General features: G+C 43.4%; 1 long non-coding RNA gene across 1 annotated transcript in view; it reads right to left on the bottom strand.

Moving 5' to 3' along the window:
- Positions 1–3206: 3206 nt before the first annotated feature.
- LOC143998297 (uncharacterized) overlaps positions 3207–8769 on the bottom strand; it is an 87769-nt gene continuing 82206 nt past the window's right edge. The window contains exons 2-3 of the long non-coding RNA XR_013277832.1: positions 3972–4094; positions 3207–3887 (exon numbers count right to left, since the gene is read on the bottom strand). This is a non-coding gene — a long non-coding RNA (uncharacterized LOC143998297). The remainder of the gene's footprint in view (positions 3888–3971; positions 4095–8769) is intronic.

Below are 8769 nucleotides of genomic sequence, written 5' to 3'. Positions count from 1 at the left end.
AGATTACACATAACAGATGGAGCCCCCAGCATCAGGTTATTTTTAGTCATTTTACATTTTTTTGCTTCGAGTCTCTGAGTCTAGGAGGGGGTTGAAGCAGTCAATGCTGGTATGGGCTGTTGATTCTATATATATATATATATATATATATAATGTTCGGCACGTTGATGTGTTTGATGAACACTCACATTTGCGGGGGGTGCTTGGTGGGCTGCACAGTGCATTCTAGGGTCCTATTTGGATGAAACAATGCACCTGACCACTGGTCAGGTGCAAGGCTTTGCCCAATCAGGGCAAAGAGCACTGTCAGATCAAAGTCATGATGGCTTTGCCCAATCATGGCTCAGTGCTCATAGTTCAACCGCACACACTATAAAAGGTTCTTTCCCACAGGAACCTATTGCAGTGTATTGTTGAAGAGGAACTAGATAGAGCAGGGCTCAGTTAACTACTAGCTAGTTAATGTGTTATTGTGACTTTGATTGTAGAGTGTCAGTGTAGCATTAGTGCAGTGTGAGTATAGTGTAGTATGAGTGCAGTGTGTCAATGTAGTGTGAGTACAGTGTAATGTCAGTGTAGTGTGAGTATAGTGTGAGTATAGTGTAGTGAGTGTAGTGTGTCAGTGTAGTATGAGTATAGTGTAGTTCAGTGTAGTGTGAGTATAATGTAGTGTTATGCCCCGTACACATGATCAGAAATTCGGCCAGCAAAAGACGAATGAGATCTTTTGGTCGGAAAATGCGATTGTGTGATTGTGTGAATGCTCCATTGGACTTTTTGCAGGCGGAATTTCAGCCAGCAAAAGATTGAGAGCATGTTCTCAATTTTTCGGTCAGAGAAAGTAGCTATGCGAAAATGCGTTTGTGTGTATGCAATTTTGATGCGCAAAAACTCAGGCGTGCTCAGATTCAACTACGAGATGGAAGCGATTGGTCTGGTAAAACTACTGTTTGTAACGGACATAGCACATTTGCCATGCTGAATTTGTTTTAATAGTTTAATACAGTGCATTATCTTCTTCTTTACAACACTAGAAGAATGAAGTTGTTTTGCTGCTCATATTCACACAAACGTATTTCTTCATTATTTCTCCTGATCTCATGAATAATCCTTTTTGTTTTCAAAACTAGATCTCCATAATAATATTTGGATTTTTTTTTTTGTGCGTTATTTTTTTTTATAATCAAGAACTCCTTTTTTTGTAATTTTTTTAAATTATTTTCTAGTCAGCTCCATCATTTTTTTTTTGTGTGTGTCAAGTTTGCACAACAACATTATTATCTTGTTGTTTTAAAGCTCAAGGAGGTTGGTTGGTGTCCCTTGTTAATTTGACATTGTAATTTTTTTAAATGTACCTGTCTACTCACAAACAAAACTTGAAGAAAAAAACATAAAAAAAAAATCTCCATTTATTCTGGCTGATAACAAAATAAAGAAGGCAACGCTGGAGAAACTGCTGGGATTGTAAAGCCTTTCTACCCCAGGGTACACATCAACTATTTTGAAAATAAAATTGGTAGCCTGAGAAGTCCATATAATGGGGAGCACAATCTGGTCTAGGACTCCCAGAGATCATGAACAGCAGCAGATGACATATATGTCTCCAGGCTGTGGTACTACAACAGCCTGCGTCTTCTGTCAGATCAGACTGAACCCAGGCCATCACTTTCTTGTCTTTCTTGCAGCCTTCCCTGCAGACTTCCTTGCAGCCTTCCTTGGAGGCTGTGGATCTGGAGGTGGACTTGTGGCAGGAGGAGGAGGAGGAGGAGGTTGGGCGAGCATACATAAGTGCATGTTATCACTTATTTGGCCATTCAACCCCTTCTGAATGGCCTCAAAAACACATTTCTCACACCTGAGGCGCTGGCACTCCTCCATTTTCTGTAATTTAGCAGGTACATACAAACCGCTTCAGCATCGGGGGGGGGGGGGATTTCAGGGCAACATTAGCTCTTCTTACTCACCTTGCCTTGCCCTTTTACCATTCCAGCAATAACTGTCAGCAAACGCTTAGGCCGGCGGAAAAAGACACTTACTCAGAGAGTAACGTGAACAAAAGTCCTTCAAAATGCACCGTTATGCAGCAAATTTTCGCCCACTTTTTCTTTTATACTTTTTCAACCTGAATGGAATAACAGGATCTAGCACCAAGTTGTACAGATTATACGTACATGACACTGTGCAAACTACCTTTATACTAGAATCGCACGTGCTAATAATGTTAACTCCTATCCTTTTTTTCACAGGTTGGACACTGTTCATGCCATGTTGGCAGTTAAGGGTACAGGCCCACACAAGTTTGGGTTCATGCAGGGCAGGGAGGGGGGATGTAAGCCTAATTATGTTTGAAGACGAGTGCAGATGTTGTGATGCGAGACTGCATGTGTATAGTAATGACTAGCTAGAATGTATGTACATGCTTTTAAAAGATATACACAATCTGTGGGGCTGCTGAGTCCTGGAGCTGTGCACTTTATTTACCACCAACCAATATGGCCTCCTTGAAATTTATAACATGGAACGTCCGAGGCATGAGGGATCCGCTTCAGCGGTCTGCTATTTTTTCGATGCTTAAAAAAGAGGGGGCAGACGTGACAATCTTGGTGGAGACTCATGCTGAAGGCTCAATGTTGAGGGAGTTTAAGCGTTCATGGGTAGGCTGGGCTTACCACTCAGTATATACTACTCAATCTAGGGATGTGTCAGTACTTATTTCAAAATACACGTATTTCAAGCTCCAGGACTCGGTGATCGACCCAGAGGGTAGATTAGTACTCTTGAAGGTAAACATATTTGGGGATGTGTTTCAGCTGTGTGGTGACAGTTGGGCCTGACACCAGACTTCCACAATTAATGACATCCCTGGAAGCGGCCCGTCTTGGCTTGCCCTCCCAAAGTGCCCGTAAAATGCGCCAAAATTATTTGGAATATTTTTCGGAGAGGGGGGCCATTGCTTTGCCAGCACATGTTTGAATACATTTTAATTTTAAAGCTGGAAAAATCTGGATTTTTGAATTCCTGCTTGTGTTTTTTTTTCCTAGTACACTTGCAGTACCAAGTGGTTTGTACATTATTATCTAAACCCTTTGACAGTGTAAACACCAATTTAAAAACACTTTTTTTATTGCTCATTGAAAGAAGAAGCCACACATTTTTGAGTAAAAATTATTTTACTCCGTACACATTCACATGTGTGTTGTAAAACATAAAAAAATATATATATATAACATTTTGAGTTAGCTACATATTTTTTGGGTTTAAGGTTACATAAACAGCCATGTTTCAAAACAGAACATACACGACTACACGAAGTTCAACATTGAAAAACTTAAAAGGCAAGATCACACATTATATTGTCCAAAATGTGTGGATCTTGCCTTCCACAGATGGGGTGAAGTCACCCCTGTAAAAGCCTAATTTTGAAGATGCACACAAATTGGGAGTCAAAGTGGGGATTTGCATTCTGATCCCATGCTTAATGTCAACATGTGCTATCTCCCATCATGAGGGACAAATAGACGTGTTTTGGGAGTGCAACCCCTTCTTCTCACCTACTTGAGTTTTGAGGAAGGGGTTGCAGGCCCAAAAATGCGTACATTGCTATCCCCTGATGGTAGATAGCACATGTTGACATACTGTGTGCATCTTCAAAATTAGGCTTTTTTAAAAATGTGAAAATTTTTTGACACAAAATAGTGCCAATTTTTGGTCAAATTAAATTCTTCCTAGGACATCAATCGTGTTGTTAAGTTTTACTTCAATATCCATAGTTTTCTGTTTTATAACGTGTAAATCCTGACTGCACCACATGATGTCCTGTATTAGCCTTTGGGCACTGTCACTGGTGAAATTAGCTGATGATTGTTCTTCCACAACCTGTACATCACCTAAATATAAAAAAACACACCATGTATTAGAAATATGCAAGCATACATCTCTTATTACCTGAAGCTGGGGTGTCAGACACTCACCTGTTGTGGTCTCAGTCTCGACCACCTCTCCTTCCTTCACATCCTCAGCTTGTGACCTCTGCTCCCCTTGTTCAGGAGGTGAGGGGTCCCTGGTGACCTCATATCTCCCGATTCTTTGCTCCCCTATGAGAATGAAACAAAAGGTATACTTAGCACACAGATATTTGAGGCAACAAATATGAATGATAAACATTGCTTGGAAGTGGGGTACAAATTGTCTGTTTGGTCAGAATTACAAGCTGAAGATATGATTTATGCCCTACTAAAGCTGGAATACTTACCTTTTTTGGGCCCCCAAGAATCCAATGGAGTATCTGTGTTTGAAACCCTAAAAAGTTTGTTCTGGTGTCCCACACTAGTGCACCTGAGTCCAGATATGTAGACAGGTGCTGACTGCCATCTCCATACATTACACTGAATCCAGTTTGCTGTTCCTTCTAGGTTCAAACACATCTAGACAACAATGTCCTAAACCTCTTTTATTAAATTCAAAAATAACATGAACAAATGTATTTAATCAGGTATTTTGGAAAACAGCGTATTTATTTAGGAAACGAACGATGTTTACTACGACCACTTACTGTGCATATGAACATGAAAGTAGCCATTTTTAAATGTACAACACCATAAAGAAAAACACATGGCGCAGCATGCAATATTAATAATAATAGGAACACACGACAAATACTTACGTGCTCCCTTAATTTGAGGTCCGACCAGCGTTTCCTCAATTGATCCTTGGATCGTCGTACCTCAAATTTCCTGTACAGACTCTTCACAACTTTAGTCATGATCTTGGCCTTTCTCAGATTTGGGTTTGGGTATGGACCATAATTCCCATCATAGTCGTTCCTCCTCAAGATGTTGACCATCTCGGCGACCGTGCTCTAAGATGGATGCCTGAGTCTGCAGCTCTGCTCGTCCGCCGGAGAGATCCTCATACATCCGAGCCCACCGGCAACATCCGACTGCACAAACACCACGATTGGATTGCCATACACTGCGGGGATGTCGCGGTGTAGGAAAAACACACCGCAACCGCAGAAATTACAAAATTTCTTCACAAAAAAGTCCCGTGGACACCCAAAAGATGGCGGCGGCGCGCATACACAGCGGCCAAATAACCAGGCCGCGAGGCGCAGTGACGACCACGAGGGACAGAGCGCGCCATCCACACCAAATGGTGGCCAGAGTGGATCATCCTCTGGAGCATCCAGTCCTTCCACACGGAGCCCGGCCAAAATCCAAACCGAGGATGAGCTCCCTGGACACCACGCAGGACTCCCAAGATATGGAGGTAAGCGGACAGCAGGGAAGTAATGCCGCACAGGCCTCTCACCTGCAGGACGCCATAGTGGACTTTCCTACCGCGGATAGGCCAGTGTCAGATACTATGTTGAAAGAGATGCTGATTTCACTTAGGTCAGCCTTACATACTGACATGGCGAAGGAGATCAACCAATGTCATACAGAAGTACAGGCTATGGGGACCAGGGTGGATAGAGTGGAGCGCCAGTTGGAGGAACATGCTGCCACATACAATATCATGGTGGACACAGACGAGGCCCAAGGGGAAGAAATGGCATGGCTGAGGGACAAGGTTGCAGACCTTGAAGACAGATCCAGGCGTAACAACATAAAGTTGAGGGGTATCCCAGAATCTGTTCCAGCCACACAACTCCTACAATATGCCCAAACACTGTTCTTCCCTCTGGTGCCGGCACCTGACTGCACAGGATCTAATAGTGGACAGAATCCACAGGATTCCTAAACCATCTTTCCTTCGAGAAGGGACTCCAAGAGACACATTATTAAGAATCCACTTCTTTCATGTAAAAGAACAAATCATTCAAGCAGCACGCAGAGCTGATACTGTGCCATCCGCTGACATACAATTGCTTCCAGACCTTTCTCGGCATACTTTGCAGAGGAGACGCAATTTGGTGACCATTACCAAAGCCTTAAGAAATCACAAAATTCCTCATAAATGGAAATACACTGCTACGCAGCTACGCTGGTCATGACACATAACATTACGAAAGTCATTACAAAACTAGAAGAGGGCATTGTAGTACTAAGAGACTGGGGAATCCTGCCTGACCAACAGATCCAACACCATCCTAAGCAAGACCCACAGCCACTACATGCAGAATGGCAGGTGGTGCCACATAAACGCACCAGCAGGAAACCAACCGGTGGCAGCTCATAATACTCCCACTAAGAATCTCACATATCTCGCTGGCGAATGGAGCCTATATTTAGTCTCCTATTACCCCCGTTACTAAGTTAGCAGCTATGCCTGAACGTGGATCAGTTATGAGATCCTTTTTTATGGATAAAAAGTTAACTCTTTTTGTTATGTTCTGTTTCCATTACCCGTTTGTTACACACAGTGCCTATCCTTTACATTGGCCGCCTAGCAACTATGAACTACCACCATGTTGCCACCCAGAGGACAACTCCAGAATGACCAAGCAAGGACGCAGTGAGTACCTCCACCACGTCACCATCACTCATACTACTAAACAACACGGATGACCATTAAATGCCTGTCACTGAACGCCAGGGATTTGAACCACCCTGCTAAGAGGTTCTCCGTATGGAAGGAGGCCCGCAAACATGAGGCAGACATACTTTGTATACAGGAGACACACTTCCAGAAACAAAAAGCCCTAAAATGCACAAATAGAGACTGTCCACATATTTTTTTGGCCTGTACTCCACACAGCAAAAAAGGGGGTGTGATGTTATCCCTAAGAAACACTCTCTCCTTTCAACTCAAAGATGACGGAGGGAGATACCTCATAATAACAGGAGACATCAACTCCAAACCTTATACCCTTGTCATGTTATATCCACCAAATACTCACCAGATACGCTTTATAAAGAAAGTACTTAAAAAATCTAACTCCATGTTGTACGGACATATCATTGTGGGAGGAGACTTCAACTTAATTGCGGATCCCAAACTGGATACAACAACTGCCATTTCTAAAAGAACGGCTCTCCTACAGGCTCTTTTACACACCCAAGACCTATTCGATACGTGGAGGTGTCTACATGCCAATAAGAGGAACTATACTTTCTTTTCCACGAGACACTGTTCTTATTCACGTATAGATATTAGACATGTGCAGAGTAAAATATTTCGTTTCGGAATTTCGTTTTCGTCCGAAAGCTTAATTTATTTAGTTACTCCCGAAATTTGTTTTTATTTATTTAGTTTTTCGTTCAAAAATTGCATTCGTCCGAAAATCCACATGAATTGCGGTCGAATCTGTCTTGGAAGGCTTATGGTGTCTGTCGAATGTATAAAGAAGATTCGACGGAGCTAGTATATAGCATACTTTAGAACCCTATTAAAGTCTATGGGACTCCAACGTTCAAAATCTAAAGTGCTAATTTTAAAGGCTAATTTGCAAGTTACTGTCCTAAAAAGTGTTTGGGGACCCGGGTCCTGCCCCAGGGGACATGTATCAATGCAAAAAAAAGTTTTAAAAACTGGCATTTTTTCGGGAGCAGTTATTTTAATAATGATTAAAGTGAAACAATAAAAGTGTAATATTCCTTTAAATTTCGTAGGGGGGGGGGGGGGGTTGTCTATAGTGTGCCTGTGAAGGGGCGCATGTTTCCCGTGCTTAGAACTGTCCCAGCACAAAGTGTCATTTATGCCGGAAAAAAAGTCCTTTAAAATCACTCGCAGCTATTATGAATTGTCGGCTCCGTAATACAGAGAACACTCATTGAAAGTCATTGATAAAAAAAAAAAAAAAATAAAAAAAAAAAAAGCGTGGGGGTCCCCCAAATTCAATTACCAGGCCCTTCAGGTCTGGTATGGGTATTAAGGGGAACCCTGCCTCAAATTTAAGAAAAAATTTGACGTGGGGTTCCCCCTAAATATCCATAACCAGACCCTTCAGGTCTGGTATGGATATTAAGGGGAACCCCACGTCAAATTAAAAAAAAAATTGACGTGGAGTTCCCCCTAAAAATCCATACCAGACCCTTTATCCGAGCACGCAACCTGGCAGGCCGCAGGAAAAGAGGGGGGGACGAGAGAGCGCCCCCCCCCTCCCTCCTGAACCGTACCAGGCCACATGCCCTCAACATTGGGAGGATGCTTTGGGGGTCCGTGACCCCTACGTCACAGGGAACTCCGGGTTTCCCCTTGCGTCAGAGGGGGGCGGGGTCAGGTGACGGGTGGCCCCGCCCTCCGTATATAAGAAACGTCAGCCGCCGGAATCCTTGCAGTGTCTCCTCCACGGAGACAGAAGAAGGACGGAGGATTCGCTGCGCTGGATGACATGAGACATCGCTGGAGAGATGACCGTCCGTCGCTGGATAGCAAGAGTGGATTACCGCTGCTGGAATCTTTTTTTTATTTTTTTATTTTTAATAAAGGAATTTTTCAAAAGTGTGTTTGTTTTATTTAACCATTTTTTACACTTTCTTTGTGAAATGGTAGGGGTACTTTTGTACCCCCTTACCATTTCAAACAGGGGGGGCGGGATCTGGGGGTCCCCTTGTTAAAGGGGGCTTCCAGATTCTGATAAGCCCCCCGCCCGCAGACCTCCACAACCACCGGCCAGGGTTGTGGGGATGAGGCCCTTGTCCTCATCAACATGGGGACAAGGTGCTTTGAGGGGTCACGGACCCCCAAAGCATCCTCCCAATGTTGAGGGCATGTGGCCTGGTACGGTTCAGGAGGGAGGGGGGGCGCTCTCTCGTCCCCCCCTCTTTTCCTGCGGCCTGCCAGGTTGCGTGCTCGGATAAAGGGTCTGGTATGGATTTTTAGGGG

Source organism: Lithobates pipiens, unplaced genomic scaffold (genome assembly GCF_037356315.1).
Source record: "Lithobates pipiens isolate NorthernLeopardFrog02 unplaced genomic scaffold, aLitPip1_a1.2 Scaffold_19, whole genome shotgun sequence".
Lineage (NCBI taxonomy): Eukaryota > Metazoa > Chordata > Amphibia > Anura > Ranidae > Lithobates > Lithobates pipiens.
Note: the sequence above shows the minus strand (reverse complement) of the source record. Positions and strands in the feature narration are given on the sequence as shown.